This window comes from Homalodisca vitripennis, chromosome 2 (assembly GCF_021130785.1).
Source record: "Homalodisca vitripennis isolate AUS2020 chromosome 2, UT_GWSS_2.1, whole genome shotgun sequence".
NCBI lineage: Eukaryota > Metazoa > Arthropoda > Insecta > Hemiptera > Cicadellidae > Homalodisca > Homalodisca vitripennis.
The window spans coordinates 176,766,216-176,789,742 of NC_060208.1; positions in this window are offsets into that span (position 1 = coordinate 176,766,216).

Genomic DNA, 23,527 nt, shown 5'->3' on the forward strand with positions numbered 1-23,527 from the left:
AATAAAAATGTGTATTTTTATAGTAAGACCTAGAACTACAAAAACAAAATGGACCTAGACTGTGAAATGCTTTAAAATCTCCGCTAGTGTGGATACGATAGTTCCAGACGAATTGAGCATAGTATCATTGTGAGGGTTACATTGGAACTAGTGAAGTCCAAGTTCAAGGGCAGAAATAAATTTTAATTTGTCAAGAGGAGGGGGAAAGTGAAAAATAAGGTTTACTGATAGAAATGAAAAATATATTTTTTAAACTTTTTACCAGAGGTATAGACCATTGTACACGTAAAAGAAACTTAATGCACAAAGTTTTGATGACAAAGTCATGTCTTATTGGTTATTATAGCATCGGTAACTTATACTTTCAAGAGTACGGTAATATTTCAACTTTCACCGCTACGGAAGAAAGTAAAATTATGCGAAATATAGCAGGAATGATTGTAAAACATCCAAAGATCGAATTTTAGTGTTCATAGAAAATATCCGTTTTAACCCTTCCGAGTAAAACAGTTGTTTTCGCGAAAATGCCCGTCGCGAGAAAAATATATTATGTACGGTTTGTAAGTACAATTTCCAATTGGAAATTGGCGTATAGTATATAGTACTGTATTTGTCTGTGATAAGAACCACAACAAACTATTTCATTAAATCGACTGAAAATTTCCCCCTAAAGAAGAAATCAACCCTCAGCCGCACAAGTGTTGGTGACGGTTGAAAAGGTAAACATCGACAGTATTAAAAGCAACAAACGATAATCTGTCTCTGATCATAATTTTTAGATTGGTACACTTAAAACTAACAGTTGGGTACGCAAATAATAGTTATAGTTATATCAGCTCGGCCAACTAAGTATAGCTAAGGATATAAGGCCAAATCAGGAGGACTTACCAAGGACTAAACATCATTTGCAAGTAACCATTTTCAGTATCTCTTTAAAACCATTGACTGATATTTAACGAAGCCTATAATTCGTTGGGCTGAAAAAATTCATTTCTGTAGTCTCTCTATCTGTCTGTCCACTCGATATTTACAAAACGAACCGACTTATAGACTTGAAATTGTGCATGAGGCTTCATTTCTATATGAGGAACACTGAGTTCGATAATGGTACATTTGGCTGAGCGTTAGTGAATATTTTACACTAGTTGTATTGGTAACCACGATGGCAACGAAAAACATAGAATAAATAAATTTGTAATCAACTCAGTATCTACATTATAAGAGATTCAAACATGTGACATATTAACACATGTGGCCTAACTATCCCAACACATCAACATTTTATTGTGAATTGGTTTGTAGACTTTTATTATTTAACACTTCTATGAAAAACGATTTAATGAACAAAAATGTGAATGTACCGTGTAGGTAGATATAACGATTTCATGTATAGAATATAATTTTGCACGAGACTTCAATTTTACGAGAAGGAGATCCGTAATGCGTCATTTTTGTATCAATTATTATTTTTTTTGTATAATTGTGTATCTGCCCGCAGAATATCTTGAAAATTAAATGGGCTATAGATTTGGAATTTTACATAGAAGCTCAGCGATGCCTGTTACCAAACGTGAGTGGCGTATCCTACCTTGTAGTTTGAGTGTTGAATAGGCTAAAAATTTAAGTTTAGAAAACGTTTACAAAAATATAGAAATTTTTACACTGAAATTTCATTTATGAATGTCTGCGGAAAACTGAAAACACTCCCAGTTTGAAGATTGTGTTTCTAACTAGCCTCGTATCTAGGCGCCTGGTTAGAACAGAACAAATGTCGAGGCAATTGAATTTATTCTCCAACCTTAGTAACTGGACGGTGTGGCGGATGCTTGTGAATAATTACTCTTCTTTACACAAGAACACGACTAGTTGTAGTTCATCGTGTGCTGCAGCATTTGCACGCCTATTTAAAGAACGTTATGAGCCTACTATTAAATAATCAAGCCACGTATGCTCTTCAAGGTAGAATCATCTGTAGTAGAATTTCCCTTGGTTCAAATACTAGATACAATAACATTAACAGGTCACACATAGAACCAAATCTGTCAAACTCGACTTATTTTTGCTAACGTGAATAGATAATATCCAAATGGTGATGCTATGCGATCATAACAAAATTGGAATTACAGCCTCCTGAATTGGTTTGGGATACAGAACAATTACGCTTCATGTAATATAACCATTTCATAATTCTATGTGACGTTCGGTATTCAGTTTTGACCACTGGAGGTTAATAACGACCATGTTTGTACCAGAATTTGAAACTGAGAAAACAATCTAGTGCAAGTTTCTTTACGTGAATTGGCTATTTGTAGTTACATGGATAGTTAGTTTGTTTATTTTATACTAGTGAACAAAACCCTAGTTTTGTTATTTTCTTGAGTTTGTATTGTATGTGACTGTTTTCGAACAGAGAGCAAGACGCTCAATGACAATGAAAATATTCCGCTGTGACTCAGGCAATCATGGAATGTGTACGCGATATCAGCCGAGAAAATGTAAATTTCACTTATATCATTACTAAAAAATGTCTTAAGAGAAATCCTTATGGAACTGTATCTGCATAAGAGTAAACTATCTTGTAGTAGATCATAGGTACTTTCCCGTATGCAGTTTTATTCAATATCGTTTTATTCGATAATTATTCAATTATCGAAAAATTTTAATTCAAACTTGAAACTGGTGAAAAATTGTAGGCTTAACGCTCTAGGGACATTTTAAAAACAAACATTAACAACAGTTGTAAAGATAAAGAATACATGAATGATATTGATTTCACCCTTTTCTCAATCGTTCGACAAAGGTTTAAAAAAAGATCTAAAAATAGTGTTATAGGGTTTTAGAAGTTTTGATTAAATATTCACAACTTACAGAATAAATATGCTATACATCTCATCTGCATAAAAATGCTCTTTTAGAACCTTTAGTTTAAAATATCCCTTCCGGCTTAGTCGGAAGAAAGATAAATTTGTGATGTGGTTCTCGATATTTCAAACTGAAGACGTATCATTAGTCCATAGATGAAACGTTGAATTTTTTTATAACACTGATAACGATGGTACAATGACTCTCGAGGTTGGAAAGCTTTTGACTCCTAAATATTTAAAATAAAAACACTCCGCAGTTTTGAAGTCTTAGTAGGAAATCTGCTGGAGGACGAATAGACTAACTATTGTAATTGGTGAACCGTTATTCAGGTTATTGAGGTTTTAGAAATAACATTTAGAATCCAAAATCCTCTCCCCTACAGACCTATTACTTAATTATCAAATGATAATTTAATTAAAGCTTAATTATAAACCCATTAAACTCTGCATTGTATTGAAACAAAACAACATTGTAGTATTCATTTGCTGGATGCGCTAGGAATGTAATGTTCTAAGGAGATAAAATATAAAGATATAAAATAGTTTTGTTCCACATTTACCTTATTAAAAAGCTATTTTAAACTATTTTAGAGTTTCCCACAATAGAGGTTGCAATCGTAATTGCCCAGTTTAGGTCTTCCATTATCAAAAATAAACTTATCTATTTTATCAAAAATAATTAGGGTTTCCGTTTTTGAAATACCGGTGTTATGCTTATGTTATGAAAAATGATTAACATGTTGTGAATAACCAAACAACACAACTTGAAGTCCCTAGAAGTATGTCGCATGGTAAGTAGAAGTAGAATAGCTTGGGAATTAATTATTTTATCGAGCTAAATAAAATGTCAAATTAATAAAAATACTCTTTGATTAAAAGTGGGTGTCTTCCAAAAAGTGATCTTTTTCAGAAATATTTATTTTATCGTTTAAAGTTGAAATTACAGACGAGAATTTAAGACTTAATTATTTTAAAAAGTTAATAGTTTTTATCTCCAAAAATCGTTTCAAACTTATGTAACTTTTGAATTTAATTTAATTTCCATATTGTAAGTGCAGCAAATGACAGTAAACGGTTTACAACATTTAAATCAAGGTAAAATTTTCCTAAAACTTAAAAACAAATAACAGCCATGATCTAACCCTAAGATTTGATTTAATTAAGGTCAGGATCCGGATCGATAGAGATTGGAAGGAAATATAGAATGGAGGGAAAGTAAATTGAAAATAAAACTTATTTTGCATTTATATTGAACACACTTCAAAGCTGACATGCTGGTGCGTTCCAGGAAACGGCGTTTGAGTTTCGTTCTCGGAAATAACCACGTGTCCAAATAACAAGTTGATTTTGAATCGTAGGTAAATTTGCAATACCACGCACTGGACCGATAGGAGATGATAATAGGCAGTGTTATTATCGACGTGTCTAAATAACAAAAATAACAATGTTGACTTTGCATCTTAGGTAAATTTGCAATACCATACACTGGTGTGATGGAAGGAGATGGTAATGCCAGTGTTAGTATCGACTCGTCGAAATAACAATGTTGACTTTGCATCTTAGGTAAACTTGCAATACCATACACTGGTGTGATGGAAGGAGATGATAATGCCAGTGTTAGTATCGACTCGTCTAAATAACAATGTTGACTTTGCATCTTAGGTAAACTTGCAATACCATACAGTGGTGTGATGGAAGGAGATGATAATGCCAGTGTTAGTATCGACTCGTCTAAATAACAATGTTGACTTTGCATCTTAGGTAAACTTGTAATACCACACACTGGTCTGATGGAAGGAGATGATAATGCCAGTGTTAGTATCGACTCGTGTAATAACAATGTTGACTTTGCATCTTAGGTAAACTTGTAATACCACACACTGGTCTGATGGAAGGAGATGATAATGCCAGTGTTAGTATCGACTCGTGTAAATAAAAATGTTGACTTTGCATCTTAGGTAAACTTGTAATACCACACACTGGTCTGATGGAAGGAGATGATAATGCCAGTGTTAGTATCGACTCGTGTAATAAAAATGTTGACTTTGCATCTTAGGTAAACTTGCAATACCATACACTGGTGTGATGGAAGGAGATGATAATGCCAGTGTTAGTATCGACTCGTCTAAATAACATTGTTGACTTTGCATCTTAGTTAAACTTGCAATACCATACACTGGTGTGATGGAAGGAGATAATAATGCCAGTGTTAGTATCGACTCGTCTAAATAACAATGTTGACTTTGCATCTTAGGTAAACTTGTAATACCACACACTGGTCTGATGGAAGGAGATGATAATGCCAGTGTTAGTATCGACTCGTGTAATAAACAATGTTGACTTTGCATCTTAGGTAAACTTGCAATACCACACTGGTCTGATGGAAGGAGATGATAATGCCAGTGTTAGTATCGACTCGTGTAATAACAATGTTGACTTTGCATCTTAGGTAAACTTGTAATACCACACACTGGTCTGATGGAAGGAGATGATAATGCCAGTGTTAGTATCGACTCGTGTAATAAAAATGTTGACTTTGCATCTTAGGTAAACTTGTAATACCACACACTGGTCTGATGGAAGGAGATGATAATGCCAGTGTTAGTATCGACTCGTGTAATAAAAATGTTGACTTTGCATCTTAGGTAAACTTGCAATACCATACACTGGTGTGATGGAAGGAGATGATAATGCCAGTGTTAGTATCGACTCGTCTAAATAACAATGTTGACTTTGCATCTTAGGTAAACTTGTAATACCACACACTGGTCTGATGGAAGGAGATGATAATGCCAGTGTTAGTATCGACTCGTGTAAATAACAATGTTGACTTTGCATCTTAGGTAAACTTGTAATACCACACACTGGTCTGATGGAAGGAGATGATAATGCCAGTGTTAGTATCGACTCGTCTAAATAACATTGTTGACTTTGCATCTTAGGTAAACTTGCAATACCATACACTGGTGTGATGGAAGGAGATAATAATGCCAGTGTTAGTATCGACGCGTCTAAATAACAAAAATAACAATTTTGACTTTGCATCTTAGGTAAACTTGCAATACCATACACTGGTGTGATGGAAGGAGATGATAATGCCAGTGTTAGTATCGACTCGTCTAAATAACAATGTTGACTTTGCATCTTAGGTAAACTTGCAATACCACACACTGGTCTGATGGAAGGAGATGATAATGCCAGTGTTAGTATCGACTCGTCGAAATAACAATGTTGACTTTGCATCTTAGGTAAACTTGCAATACCATACACTGGTGTGATGGAAGGAGATGATAATGCCAGTGTTAGTATCGACTCGTCTAAATAACAATGTTGACTTTGCATCTTAGGTAAACTTGCAATACCATACACTGGTGTGATGGAAGGAGATGATAATGCCAGTGTTAGTATCGACTCGTCTAAATAACAATGTTGACTTTGCATCTTAGGTAAACTTGCAATACCATACAGTGGTGTGATGGAAGGAGATGATAATGCCAGTGTTAGTATCGACTCGTCTAAATAACAATGTTGACTTTGCATCTTAGGTAAACTTGTAATACCACACACTGGTCTGATGGAAGGAGATGATAATGCCAGTGTTAGTATCGACTCGTCTAAATAACAATGTTGACTTTGCATCTTAGGTAAACTTGCAATACCACACACTGGTCTGATGGAAGGAGATGATAATGCCAGTGTTAGTATCGACTCGTCTAAATAACAATGTTGACTTTGCATCTTAGGTAAACTTGCAATACCATACACTGGTGTGATGGAAGGAGATGATAATGCCAGTGTTAGTATCGACTCGTCTAAATAACAATGTTGACTTTGCATCTTAGGTAAACTTGCAATACCACACACTGGTCTGATGGAAGGAGATGATAATGCCAGTGTTAGTATCGACTCGTCTAAATAACAATGTTGACTTTGCATCTTAGGTAAACTTGTAATACCACACACTGGTCTGATGGAAGGAGATGATAATGCCAGTGTTAGTATCGACTCGTGTAATAACAATGTTGACTTTGCATCTTAGGTAAACTTGTAATACCACACACTGGTCTGATGGAAGGAGATGATAATGCCAGTGTTAGTATCGACTCGTGTAATAACAAATGTTGACTTTGCATCTTAGGTAAACTTGTAATACCACACACTGGTCTGATGGAAGGAGATGATAATGCCAGTGTTGTAAGACATGTTTGCATCTTAGGTAAAGACGACTGCTGATGGAATGATAATGCCAGTGTTAGTATCGACTGTCTAATAACAATGTTGACTTTGCATCTTAGGTAAACTTGTAATACCACACACTGGTCTGATGGAAGGAGATGATAATGCCAGTGTTAGTATCGACTCGTCTAAATAACAATGTTGACTTTGCATCTTAGGTAAACTTGTAATACCACACACTGGTCTGATGGAAGGAGATGATAATGCCAGTGTTAGTATCGACTCGTCTAAATAACAATGTTGACTTTGCATCTTAGGTAAACTTGCAATACCATACACTGGTGTGATGGAAGGAGATGGTAATGCCAGTGTTAGTATCGACTCGTCTAAATAACAATGTTGACTTTGCATCTTAGGTAAACTTGCAATACCATACAGTGGTGTGATGGAAGGAGATGATAATGCCAGTGTTAGTATCGACTCGTCGAAATAACAATGTTGACTTTGCATCTTAGGTAAACTTGCAATACCATACACTAGTGTGATGGAAGGAGATGATAATGCCAGTGTTAGTATCGACTCGTCGAAATAACAATGTTGACTTTGCATCTTAGGTAAACTTGCAATACCATACACTGGTGTGATGGAAGGAGATGATAATGCCAGTGTTAGTATCGACTCGTCTAAATAACAATGTTGACTTTGCATCTTAGGTAAACTTGCAATACCACACACTGGTGTGATGGAAGGAGATGATAATGCCAGTGTTAGTATCGACTCGTCTAAATAACAATGTTGACTTTGCATCTTAGGTAAACTTGTAATACCACACACTGGTGTGATGGAAGGAGATGATAATGCCAGTGTTAGTATCGACTCGTGTCTAAATAACAATGTTGACTTTGCATCTTAGGTAAACTTGTAATACCACATACACTGGTCTGATGGAAGGAGATGATAATGCCAGTGTTAGTATCGACGTGTCTAAATAACAATGTTGACTTTGCATCTTAGGTAAACTTGCAATACCATACATTGGTGTGATGGAAGGAGATAATAATGCCAGTGTTAGTATCGACGTGTCTAAACAACAATGTTGACTTCGCATCTTAGGCAAACTTTCAGTACCACACACTGCCTTGATATGTTGTATAAATGTGATATTCCATACAGTTTCTTAAAAAATAATCTTACCTTCCCAAACCGTACTTCGAGAACAAAATGTAATTGATTTATTTGCATACAAATACATAAAAATAAATATTGATGATATATATTCAAAATCTTAAATTACTTAAATGAATTACTTACAAATAATATTTTAACTCTCCGGTGTACCTGGAGACCTTATATAGGAAGAAAAATACGCTATTTAACTTGATTTATTATTGTGTGATGTAGAAAAATTAAATTTCCAAAGTGTTAATATTCACGCATAACACATTCTTATTTGAAACGCATCTGTCGATAGCTACACAAATATAAAAAATAAATTCTTTTACAAATAAAATATATTTCCTTCCCTAATAAATCAAGCTAGTAATATTGTTACAGTAAGTTCTTCTTGTCCAAAAGTAATTAATACTATAAACTTGATAGTATGCAGGATTTATTCGTCCCATAACTTTAGGCCAATATATTATTTTAAACTTAGATGTTATACTAAGGCCTACTATTATTAGACTGCTATTGCTATTTATTCTAACCTATGAACCAATTTTGAAGTCCCGATCGGACGGACTGACAGGCAGTCTGATGGACTACCCTTTGACCTTATGATCCCAATATCAATAGCGTTCAATTCCTTCAACGTACGTACCAAATTTCAAGTGTCAAAAACTTTTCTATCAAGATATATTGAACATACGAGCAGACGGACAGAGATATACGGACGGACGGTTCTTTGAACTTATGACCCCAAAATCATTAGCGGTTTTCCTGGAACCAACATGAACATACATACGAAGTTTTATGTCTCAAGACCTTTCTATCTCTAGAATATCTCACGGACCCAATATGATTTCTAGAAGGCACCGACGCGACAGATCCTTAATAACATCATGAGGGAAACGTTATCAAATCAATAGAGTATACGCGAGTGGTGCATTCAATTTATAGCAGTTCTATTCCTGATTTCACCACATTCACAGTTGATTTTCGTGAGAGTGAAAATATTTAATCTCCACCAGTCAAAAACTCACAGCTAGGCTATATAAAAACATTTTCTAAGGTTACGCAATGATAAATTTAAATGAAAACTCGATGGGTACATTGTGTAATCGGCACTCCTATTCAATATCACGAAATTCAGGCTTCGATTGTGTAGTAGATAATATTTAAATCAATCGTTTAGTCTAGTTGCAGCGACGTGTGTTTTCCGTAAAATGTTTTTTCCATTTGATTTATCACTACTGTGCTACTATCTTGAATAAAAAAACTGTATAACTGACAGTTGCAATGATGATCAGGAAGGTAATGACAACTACATCAATCACGCGGCTGGCACGTGAGTCAGCCGAGTGTCGGCCGTCATACGGTGAAAGAATTGCAGCGCAGTTTGCAACCTGCAAGTCCACACACATGTCCGCACCGACACCGATAGTTCACTTTTGAATTTTGATGGGCACGGTGCTGTCTAAATGGATATAGAGATATTTATTAAAGAAGTAAGGAAGAGGTTTTTTACAGTAAACTGGTAATGTTTTCTTACTGCGCTGAAATTACTACAAACACATTAGGTGGCATTTAACTTTTTTACAAATAAAAACATATTAAATATATTTTTTTATTTAAAAATAACAAGAATTTATTTATTTTGCACAAAACTGTATTTATTTTTGATGTATTAAAATTACTTGTTAAACATCTTTCCTCCATTTTGTACGGCTTAGGTTTAAAATGTTTCTATGTTTCTGTCATATTTATTTTATTCTTCAAACTACAGTATTGTCTTAAAATTAAAATATTTTATTTGCAGTCATAAGGTTTGAGAGTATGATAAAATATTATACTCTAGTATATATTTTACAAACATTTACTACAGTACGTTTTACCAAATAGAAAGATCTATGAAATAACTAAGTAACTAATTTTTTTTCTTTCTGAACATTTAAAAAAAGTATCTGTCACTTTAAAATCCAAAAGAAATATGCTCTAGTACAAACAGTGAGAATTTTGTGCTCGTACAGCATACGGACATGTGTGGCTTCGTGTTAACCGGGTGGCCCCCACCGGCACTCGGCCGATTCATGTATCCCGGACCTTTACACTACGACTTAGTGCAAAGCAGGTTGCGTCAAGACACACGACAGTAAAATGAAGGCGCTCTACGTTTTCACAAGGCCTGTTTTGGTTTCAGATAATAAAAAAATAACTTTGATGATTCCGATTAGTTTATCGTTCTCTGAAAATATGTCGGGCTACTCTTCTAACACTAATACACAGACTTTTCCATAAGAAAATCCATATTAAATATACGTTATAAACCGTTGTTATTAACAGATAATGACAACTGTTTATTAGCATTCAAACACTAAAATATAAGTTTCTGAATTGAAACATCTGTGGATTTGAAACTAGTTGCTACTGATAACACAGTATAACTTTAGAGTCATGTTATAAGCAGAGCTTCAGATGCGTGGCCAGTAGAAAACCTTTGTGCCTTTTTATAGGTTTAAGATGAGAAGCATGGGCCGCCGCAGAACAGATTACGAAAACTCTATGGATAGCGTGATTGCCTTAGAATTGGTTGGAAGTAATACATTCCAGTACATTATATTAGTAGGTGGTATATTCCACATTTGTATGCAGGGCAAAAACAAGGAATCAAGTGATGGATCTTTAGAGGATCAGCTATTTCAGAAGACGGTGTTCAATATTTACCGGATTCGGATAGCAATGGAAATTACGTGTAATTATGGATAAAACGTCTAAAGGTGGACCTTGGCTGAAGTAGTAACATTTGAATCATTTTAGCTAGTTTCAGAGGAGTAAAAAAAGAGTCACTCCAAGTACCTGCAGGAATCGCCCAGAAAGGACAATTTTTAGAAGTCTGAGAGACAAGTAGTAAATGCAAATGCCTACAGGAATTATTAAAAAGGGTATAACCAGGCAATACACATGCTCTTAGAATTTTCAGAAAAAGCGATAACGTTTGGATGTCTAAGAGATAAGTAGTCAGTGCTCATAGTCTTTTGAATGTGGCAGATACGTGAAGGAGGCATTGTACACGCTCTTAGGAATCTTGAGACAGGCAATAATCTTTGAATGTCTGAACGATAAGTAGTCAATGCAAATGCTTACAAGGATCATCCAAATAGATAACCTTGGATGTCTTAGATATAAAGAGTCAATACACATGCTCAAGATTGTTCAGAAAAAGAGATAACTTTGGATGTCTTGGATAGCCAATAAACATACTCTGTTAGATATTTTATTTAATATGCTTACAAACAAAACTATACCAAATTACGCCATACTACCTGTATACTTATCTAGAATTGTGTCCACAGTGTATATAAGGAGACTAAAGTAATTATTCTATCAGACAAAGCAGTCAGCAGGTCTGGAGGGATAGAGATTAAAATGGCAGCATCCCTGGAGGTTCCCCTCCATTTCATTACTGTACAACGGGATGGTTCGGTTGGCAAAACTGCGATATTCACCATTATTACAACTACGGCTGTTTTCCACTAATCAACTGGCAGAAAGTTTGTTACGACAAAAACAAAAATGTGAAAACTTCAATAAGAGAAAATGATACTGAATATGAAACTAATTTTTAATTAGTTCTAGATCGTAATTTTGTTGGCCTAAATTTATTAGAAAACTAAATTAACCATGAGAGCTGAAGTTGCCAATTTCAGGCAAAGGAAGCAGGCGGTAATATTTATTGAGAATATTATTAGCAAATATTATAACACCCGTACACCATTAGACTTTTAATGGCCACCGTTTTGGGACTGGAAATTATATGATTTATTTTATGTTAGTTTGATTAACTTAACACAAATGTCAAGTTTTAAGTAATCGTATTAATCGTGTTTATGTAATATTTTGAATATTATACGTGTGGTTATACAGCCAAGGAAGCGAGATAAGATTTTATCTATGTTCACAGAACAGTAAAGTTGACCTCACAACAAAATTATAAATAAGTAAATAAATTAACACATAAAGCAAATATGTTATTGTTAAATAAACAATCTCTCTCTTCAATGTCCTTAGAATTTAATAGTTAAATTCGCTTATAATTTAAATATTTGACCAAGTGTACACTTATATCTCTTTTAACCAATATTCGGCACGATCCTTTTAGGATAATTTCTTCTTTCCCCTTCATCGTTATGAAAGTAGGTCACGTCGGGCGGCACAAAAGTGCCTTAGTTGTGCGGTGGAGTGGTGGTCTGGGGGGGGGGGGAGCGGAAGGGTTGTAAGAGAGCTAACTACTGTATTAACAGTGTGTCCTGGAGCAAGTTCTTAGACGAAACTACTTTGAATAGAATATTGCCAACACTATAGCCGCAATTTGTATGTCAGTGAAACATTGTATAGCAATTTCAGTGTTTCCTAAATGCCCACACAGATTTGCCAACAAACGGCGAATCTTTGTATGAGCAGACTAATTAATTCACAACCTGTCGAGACTTATCGTAAAAAGTGAAAATGTGAACACCATCTAATTTTGTATTGTATAGTATTTCATTTGAATTGCAATTTTTGAAATGGATTTTTTTATATCAAGTACAAAAATTAAAAGAATTTTTATTAGTTTTACTAATTTATTTGACAATAAAAGTTAAGGAATGTTACCTACGCTTCATCCCCAGTGTACAACAATGTATAAAAAATATATAAAAAAAGATACTTAACAAGTGAGATACTAACACTCATACATCTAATATATTTTCATTTGTCGAACGAAAACTAAAAATTTAATGAAAAAAGTTAATAAAAATAATGGTACTTTGGTATTATTCTGAGGACATTACGTTTGGAGGGGTTTTTCGTACCAGGACCTAAAAACTACATTATTAGAAAGAACAGGCTGTATTGGTTTACTATGAAAATTACATGTCATTATAACGATCGGTTTCTGCCTCACAAAGGATGAGATGTAGCGAGAACTCGGTACCTATGTACTATTGTTATTACGCGATATAATTAGGTTTAGTTATGTTATCATAAATATGTTACTAACAGTACCAATGATAAACCTTTACGAGCGCTCACATGATTGGGTACTATCTCGAGGGATGTTTTTGTTATTCCGACTGAAGTGCGGGGTGGCGTCCGTGAACGGACGTCGGCAAAGTTAGACGATCTGGCACGTGATCTGAGATCAGGAAAGTACCGATCGGGAATGTCCCTGGCTATCAGTGCGGGCTTCGGAGGCGCCGCCCAACACTTCTGGCGAAAAAAGAAAAACGTCCCTAGAGATAGTTCCTAAATTCAAGCTGAGATCACGTGAGCGCTCATTAACTTTTTATATTTATAATACAAATATATATAGGGACAGAGTGGCTTCTTACTTGCCAACTTGGTTTCTTTTGGGAGGCAGAAAACAAGAATATATAGGCATAATGACATGCAATTTTCATAGTAAGAAAAATAAAGTCTGTTTCTTTAAATAATGTAATCTTTTTAGGTCCCTGGTAATAAACACTTTTCCAAACATAATGGCCTCCGGTTAATATCAAATTACCAACATAATAGATGTGTATCGGTCTAAAAAGAATGAAAAATTACCAACGTAAGAAATTGGTGTATATGAAATGAAAGTTACTATAGAAATTGTATAAATACTATATCTGTAGAATGATCAATTAAAAACCCCTTAAACATTAAAAAAGACTACGGACTTTTAAGAGAAAAATATTAGGGATTGTAAAACTCAAGGGAGTTTAAACTAGGTAATTACAAAACCGAGCAATACATATAATAAGTCAATTAAAAAACACAGGCTACTGTGGAACAACAAACAATTGAACAACTTGTAGGCCTCGAGGCGTTGACGATCAATGAAGTACATACTGCCCGAAATTTGAGGATAGCTGTGCAGTATTAAAAAGGTCTTTATAAAATAAAAAGTTAGACCTAGACACAAGTAACTAAAACAAATTTGATTTTTATTCCGCTAAGAATAAATACATTTATTAAACCCAAATGCAGAATATTTTATTTTTAAAATGCCGAGTTGTTTACACTTTCATTTAAATACTTTTTCCTTGAAACAGAATGTTTATTTTGGGAATGTGAAGATGTTATTTTTAATTAAAAAAGTAAATTAGTAAGAGTTCCTATTATTTCCAAAACTACCCTATATTATTCCATTGCAATACTTAAAGATGATAAATGAAGAGTAATTATTATTCACACTATAATGTGAAGTTGAACAAAACGGCAGCCATTTGGTATAATGAAATAAGACTTAATTAGTGGCGTTTTAAAAAACATGTTTGTGTTTTGAACTATAGGACTTACACATTTCTTCTTTACATCTTTTTGATAACGTTGGTAAAGCTGGGCGTGAATGTTATCCTTGGCTCAGATTTAGGGTGTATACTGTACAAGCAGTTGCTATCCTATAATATAAACGCTAGCCCTGGTCCTGTATCGGCAAACGAACTGACCTACCAGAAAGAAGCAAGTGAAGACTTATGTCGACTAAATCAAGTTTTCCAATGAAACTAAGTCGTTATCGACCCAAAACAACAGAATTAACGCTATCCATCTATTTACGAATCTAAGAAGAAACATCACTTCTTCCCCATTTCGAATGATGGTTCATGATTGCAATGTATGCACAAGTGTTTCAGTAACTTAATCGACTACCCACTACTACTTTTGTAGTCCTTTTCCTTCCATCCTGTAATAAAAGCGTCGCTTATTGTGACCGCTTGTCAATGTTTATCAAAGCTTTAGGATGCTTTATCCCCCGTCTTCTTTATTCCGACATTCTGGTTTACGTGCTCTGTATTAAACTATAATATTCATTATTTGGAATCTTTTCCTTTCTATAGCTATATACTAGCCTCTATGCATTGTTAATGTACTCACTGTTTTATAAAGTTTAATGGACAATTATAGTACTAAATTAATATTATCAATATTCGAATTAATTACTTATTTAAATGAATGAGTTATAGGAAGTACTAGGAAAGAAAACGTTGATAAAAAATATAATTTTTGGAATACAGTCGTTAATCCTTTAAGTTTATGTGGGATATTGACAAGGATACTGAAATAATTACGAATACTTCAACATTACTATCAGTACTATCTAAAACGTGTTAAGAGTTTCTTGTCAGTTTATCGTTTATTGTGTTTTGTCTGGTGTCCAGGGGCGGTACGAAATTTTCTGCCCCCTCCTAACGCCACTAGTGCTTTGGTTGCTGTTTACTTTGAATATTTTTCATTCATTACAAATTGTTCACGAAAATAACGGTTGGAGTGCTTAAAATAACTCTTTCAGCTTCCTATGTGCTCTTAGATCTCGTTGTTGGTCAGAATTTCCGTTAATGGTTATGCAGAATGTTTTTTAAAAAAATAGGGAAGGTCTTTAGGGAAGCTGTCGTAAATGGTGCTGACTCTGATGTTTAAAACATTTTCTCAGCTGAAAAGACCGAGTGCCTAAAGATAATTTATAGGAAAGGAAAAGTTACTTCTAATCTATTTTGCATTGTAGAGTGAAGTTGAAAACATTGTTCTCTATCATTCTCTATCTAACAAATTCTCTATCATTTACAACAATGTTTGTGCTTATATACGTTTCTCGATATCTCGTAAGATTACACGATTGGGAGGCATGTAGAGTTTTGAGCAGTAAAAGGTCAAGGTAAAGAATGTCTAGTATCACATGGCGAAGTTAGGGGTAAGAAGCCCTCTCTGACACAACCCGGGGACCAACGTCTACACTAACAACACACTAGTACGATAACATAACAGCTGCAATAGTTATAACGATAATATAGTATTTACAAAAATAAATATTTAGAAACCACTTTAAAGATATCGTATTTCAATAACTTGCGAGGTGGTGAGAATTTCAAAATTTCGAACTTAATATATTACCGTGCGAGTTATCAATACGTGCTTCATGGTCGTAACGTTGTACAAAACGGGTATTCAAAAATATATTTACAGTGTAATCCTTCCAGATGGCTCTTACGTAATCATGGCGTTTATCCTTTTCTGGTTATGCATAATATATTTTCTTTCTTCTTGCTGCACCTTAGAACTGACCGCCCTAGGAGGTAGACTGGTTTGTGGAAAGATTGTACCTTGCTCTACTGGTAAAAAAGACGGCGTTTTTGAGGAAATTCAATTTAACTTTATACAATTACTGTACAATTATTTTGAAATCGTGATAATAGAGAGTTGAGTTTAAGAGTTTAACAATAATAACAATCACGTTTAAGTTAATATTGTGGACGTGCTCAATATTAAAATAGATACCAGAAGAATATTCGGGTTATTTTATATATTTAAAAAACCTGCGCCGAAATAAGTAGTCTACGGCAGCTGTATGGACATCAGAGCTGTCATGAACAGTTCTCATCATTAATTGTTATCAATAACCGAACAGGAAATATGAATGTTTGTGGACAAGTTTTCATTCACTGTTATGCATACACCTCTCAACATATTAAAAATGAAAAATATATTAGCAATTTTGATATCCAATACTTCTATAGACCAATTCCGTTACTGATGTAAAAACCGAAAAAAATGTAAAACCAACGTAGCCAGCGTGATTTTAGTTTGGTATGTAGTTTGACACTGAAAGTAGTTATCACGTTAAGGAAAATGATAGTTTAGGAACAACCTCAAAAATAACAGTAGTTCCTGTCACTAAAATTGAAGCATTAATATTGGCAGTAATTATACATGTAAAAAAACATTTCATTGTAATTAAAGAAATAAAAAATTAATCACATTTTTTTACACTTAGGCCTATGTATTACGAGTAAATTACGTTATGCAATTCATGAAAGTAATTCATATTATAATTTTTTTATGAAATGCCTGTTTTCATAAAAATTGCATTACTATTTATCTATAAACTATATTAATAATTATATTTATGAAACTATTGTCATACATTTAAATAGACTAATATACAATTATTTTTGTACAATTAATTTCGTAATTCTCCTTCTATTATTATTTAATTCCACGTAGATCCTTGCACACGTACCTCTTCAAAATAAAGAGGGTCACGTTATACCAATGTTTCATATTAAATAATACTTTTTTCTACAGACATTCAAATGATCTGCAAGAGTGATACTACCCGAACGAGTATAAACCGAGAAAGAAAGAACTGTTTCGCCGCTTTGCGCACGCCCGCAGGAGCAACTTGTATTTCCGGTTCAAAGCTAGTGAAGAGAGGCCTTGATTCGACAACTTCCTGTACAGAGTACGAGATGGCGCGCGCGGCAAGGCAGATCGATCGATCATAGTTCAAGGCCGCACAGCGATTCCAACGACACCTGGTAGCAATTCTATGAACTGCCAGCTGATTTGTGTCAACAATGTTCCCGCCGACGCAACACGCCGCTCCGCACGCACAGCTGATTTACAGACCTCAGGAGCTGGACAGTTCTGCTGGATTAGTGAATCAATACTGACTGAGATGAGAGATCAGTTTCATTTTCAACAATGTGTATGACTACATTGCTTGCATGTGTGGGCGAAACGAGGATTGTAAATTATGCTGATCTTAACACATACCCTATATTACCCTACCTTTGATGCTTACTTATTATATTACACTTACTTTTTTTGTTAAGCACGTCATATCACGGATAAAGTTTGGTTTGTTATAATTCGCTATTATTATTAGTATCATTATTTAAGCTTATTATAATGACTGGAAAAACCTTAATGAAATCTAAGTAGACTCCTTAAAATTGATAGGAACCATTACATTTTCCGACTAAAATATAGGCCTAGTCCAGTAGGTTAAACAGTACAACAATTTAATTTTTTTGATTGGTTTTATTTATATTTTTGTAATTTGTTATATCCTTTTAAAAGACACAAAATTACCCAGAAGAGATAAAGTTAAATAAATAAGTAGATAGGCTACAGTTAGAAAGAAAAGTAAGAAAAATGTCTCTATACAAATTATTAATTTTAGTTTAATTAAATCACTATGTGGAGAAATGACGCAAGCGATACACGCAGCATCTGCACCTCTGCTGGCCAACTTATTCAGCTTACATAATTTCACATCGTTACCAGAAATAAATAGTTTTCATCCCTGGAATTTCCAAGGTAGCCTATAGTTTAATTTGAATGAAACTTCTTTTACTGAAACGATCATATTGTGTGTTAGCAATGCAACAAGTTCAATCTCCTGTAAACTAACGGTACTACAGCGAATCTAATTTAATTAATTTTTAAATTAGATTCGCCAATACAAAATTGGTGGAATACACAAATTTGATCAAAGTACTACGTTCGAAAATAGACCAAATATTATTCTTTCATAAATAGTGCTCGATTGAGGTATTGTGCACGCGAAAAAGTAGCTTATTGTCTTGTATGATTGTATTTCCATACGTGTTTTAATGAACAATAATTGTCAATTACTTAAAATGTATACAGTAGATAATAAATAGACAACTTAAGAGCAGTGTATTTGGATTGGGACAAAACTTTATAATTTATAATAGAATTATTAAATATTTTGTATTGCCATTTTATTTAAGTTTCTTGTGGGGAAAGGCACATTTCTTCAAATGCTACAGATGAATAAAACCATCAGAAACTAAGTCCAAACTATCGTTAGAAATAATAGCAGTACTGTGTTTTATTATTTTAGAATTAAAAACAAGGATTCAACTTGAAGTTGATAGATATGCAAAATAAAAAAGGAACCCCCACAAAGTTAATAGGGCTAGATGATGATTTTAAACATTGCACGCAATGATGCCATTTTCTTCTCGAGTCACACAATTAGTCGTTGGGACTAATTGTCCTTTCTAGTTATGAGTAATGCATGTACAGTACGAGATAATAATGTTTAAAGAGAATAGTAAGAAACTATAATTTATTTATTTCTCCACTCGATGACGTAACACTGTTTAAGAATTGTGACGAGGTTAGACGTGTATAAATGTTGGACTTGTCACTACTGACCAGTTGGAGCCCGGGTGGTATGGGAAAGTACTTACTAGCTAGGACGTTCAGAGTCCTAAATTTAATTATAATTCAGGATAAAAGGGGACTCTGGCGTATTCCTTAGAAAATGTAACCAATGTTATTGACACATTGAGGAATATTGTTACGAAGGTTACACGCTGGCTAAGCTCCTGCCTAGGAACGCAGATGTAAGGGATCCGGGAAAAGTCTTAATAATCTATTTTGGAACTTTTAATTATTAAAAATACATAAGACATGTCAGAATGTGATGAAAAATATAATATTAACATCCCAGTACCTCTAGCTCAAACTCAGTTCCTATATTTTCCCCAGGGCTTCTTCGTGGTTATGAAACATACGCAACCAGCATTATTTCTCAAATTTATTGTCTGACGTTGCCACAGATTGTGTTGATGTTGATTTTGTTCTAAGAACATTGAGTAAATCAAGGTGTTGCATGAGCTGTTGATTTCTAAATTGGTTGAATCTGCTAGTTACGAGAAGACTTTGTTACATACATTAAAAAAGATTTTCCAATCAAAGACTCATACAGGGTGTGGTAGATAAGTAATGAGACTCAGTCTAAAAAAAACAAATTTATTGATCTGATTTGTACAAAACGTTAATATTCTTCAATGTACTCGCCTTGGGCGTCGACACAACGTTGCCAGCGCGTTTTCCAAGCTTCATAGGCCCCACTATAGTCCGTTGGAGTTATCCCAGTTAGTGCCTTCGTGACAGCACGTTGGATGTTCGGAATATCGTCGAAACGATGACCTTTCAGGCCTTCGGAAATAGGAAGGAATCAGGAGGACTCATGTCAGGGCTGTATGGTGGCTGTGGCAGAACTTCAACTCCAATTCGGGTCAAATAAGAGGTCACGAGGCTTTTGTTCGCGGGAGCACTCGGGGAACCAATTTTGCACAAACTTTCCTCATCATCAAATCTTGCGTAACAATTTGGCGAACCGTAAATTTATTCACGGAGACCTCATCGGCGATCATTTTGAGGCTTAAACGACGGTTGGAGTCCAGGAGTTCTTTCACTTTGGCCACCGTTTCATCCACACGACTCGTTGAAGGGCGTCCAGATCGTTCCATGTCTTCAACGGATTCCCTCCCGTTTTTTAAATTCATTAAACCACCAGAACACTTGAGCTCTTGATAGGGCGTGCTCTTTGTAGGCCTCCGTAATCATAGCGAAAGTTTCCGAAGCAGTTTTGCCCAAGTGAAAGCAAAATTTGATTGCATACCGCTGTTCTATTGACCGATCCATCTTCAGCGTTTTCACAAGTGTCACGGGCACACAAACAACGTAATACGTGAAGCTCGATCCTCACTGCGCCAGAGCTACAATGCGACTGCGAACCGGTTCTACTGTTAGCTCAGATCCCCCACCACGTGACCTGCAGGTGGAGACCGCACTGCGAGCGACTGGGGCGCCGCGCGGCGGCCAGTCTCATTACTTATCTACCACACACCTGTACATATGGTTTGGCATACGATTTTACGCTTTTCCTATGAAGTGCCTCTTGAGGTTTTGAAACAATTCTTACTTCATGACTGTGCCCCATGAGTAATTTAAGTATTATTATCTATGGTTAATCAGTGAGTTTTGGTTCAAAATGGTTCCCTCTTTTGTGGAATTGCTTGACCCGCTGTAAAGCGTTAGAAGGAGATCATTGCAGAGATGGGATTTTATTTAAAAAAATAAACCACAAATTGTCTCAGTTATACTAAGAAGAATACCTTTGTTAGGTGTAGAGGTAACATCACAGTCGATTAGTAAGCGCTAATTGAATCTGAGGAAAGTCATGTGAGGATAATCAACTTGAGTTCAAAATCTTCGGAGGTTTTATTCCATTTAATAGCTAATAATATTGTACAGATAACATTTTTGTAACTCCACCTTTAGCAGGCTGGTTTGCGCGTTCAAACGTTAAGAGTTCCATAACGTGACAAAATGTCAAATTTATGAACCACCCGGTTAAGAAGGTAATTTAATAACAACCTTTTTCCAATGAGTATAACTATAAAATTGCATACTCAAAACAATACATTTTTACCGATCTTGTACACACATTCGATCTTATTTGGACTGATCGTTTGCTAGCTATGAATGTTCAAAGTTACAGTTTAGTTGAAATGCTTGAAAACCCGTACTTTTATCTTTGTTATCGACATAAAAACTGGAAGTAATTGTTTGCAAATTATTTACTTTATATATAATGGAGGTATATAACGCATAAATAATGGAGGTAATTTTAAATGTAACTCTCGTCATTGTGGCTCTATTAGTTAGTTTGTGGTTAATTTTTATACTCGGTTATCTATAATTTTTGATCCGATATGTAAACACTTACCCCAAAGGCCCAATTCGGAACGTACGGATTGAAGGCAGAACTGTCAGGCTGAATGCCCACAACAACCCCCCTTAAGGAGTCTTGCCTGTTATTTCCATCGTACCGAGCAGCCTGGATGCAGATGGTTTCTCGGGATCTCCTTCACTTTTCCTACAAGCACGAGCCGTTGGACTTTCTATTGAATGTGAAAGTTGGCCAATTCCATGCAGTGATTATACATACTTGTCAGAACCTGCAAGTAGACTCATGCTGCTACCTGGAGTACTACCATTGAAATACCATCAGGTTTTGGTACCATTGTACCAAATACTATTGTCTACTGGAATATAATGGTACATAGGCAAATGGATCAGGTACAAGGCTTCAACTATGTAGCCCACTGCGTCGACCAACGTTTCCTTGAAAGTGATTTTTCCCATGATGCTTTAATTCGTAGTGTCTTCGAAGAGCCTGGAAACATTCTACCCATCAGGTCAGAAGGAGAGCGCTGGAGTGATCGACGAATGAAACCAGCATTTTCTTCAATCCCCGTTCTCCCTGTCCATTTATCAACTATACGAAAACAAGTTTTTCTGCAGCAAGATTTATAAACTGAATGGTCTGGACGTTCTCCACCATCTGAATATGTGATAACCCGATTATCAGGACGGCTAGGTCATCTCTTGTTACCATCTCAAGAATGTCATAACGCAATCAACCACCTGAGTATAGATACTTTGTAATAAACCATCAATATAACAACAACAACAACAACAACAATAATGATAATGCTTAATTGTCGAATGCTTTTGAATTTACACTGCAAAAACACTCCAGTCATAAAAGTAAAATCCTAAAACTAATATTATAAAACTAAAATTATATATTATGCTATAGACTGAATAATTACATACCGTAACGTACGAATTTAGAACGACTTTCTTACTATTATTATAACACTATACAATACACGGAAAAACATATTAATAACTGTAAAATACAAAATAAAATACTTATACATTGTAAATAACTTTAAACAATGGCATAAAACAAAGTTAAGCTAATGTTGCCATTAACTTCCTTTTCAAGCCAGAGCGCAACTGTTTTAGGTTACAATGGAGGTTGTTTTACCAATTTCGGTTAATTAACTTTAACAAAATAAAGTATTTAAAAGACACTTCAATAATTACAGTATAGCTATTTCATTTTAAACAACCTTGATGGATTAGATTTTTCTACATTTTGTCCCCATTTCTAAAACCTTTCCAAAATCTTTCCTACTAAAGACAAGAGGAATGAAGAGGCTTTTTAACTGGGGGAATTAAAACATCGTGTACAGAGAAAACGAGAATTATATGAAGCTCGAAAATACCTGTACTGCCCTGAGTACGGTTACTAAGTACAATAAGAAGTATTGAAATATCTTAAAGAAAAATTGTTGCATCTCCAAAAAATAGGAAATGGCAGTATTAGATGCGAGGAATGATCCATAAGCGATGTTAAAAAATCAAAAAATGATGAGGATTTTTACCTCTTAATTATTAAATTTTCCGTAGTCAATAATATCCAAATGGCCAATTTATTTAATGATTTTTTCCTTAATGTAAGTAAATTATTAATACAAAACGGAAAGTTATAAATTAATTTTCTGAACTAAGAAAAAGACATCCAACTTTTTTGTACCCTACTGGATCTGAGAATTTTTTAAAAATAATTCACACTTCATTAATTCCAAATTGTGTGGATGGGATGATATTCCAATCCACACATTAAAAGTCTCAGCCTTGCTTTTATCACTCTTTATCTTTTTAGTTTTTTTCATTAACATTAAATTTACAAACGGTATTTTTCCTTACAAACTAAAATATTCACTAATGAAACCTATCAATAAGAAAAATGATAAAACAGGTATTTCAAACTATTTCCCTGTAGTCCTTCTTCTAGTAATTTCCAAAATGTTTGAAAAATTATTCGCAGGCAGAATTCTTTTGGATTT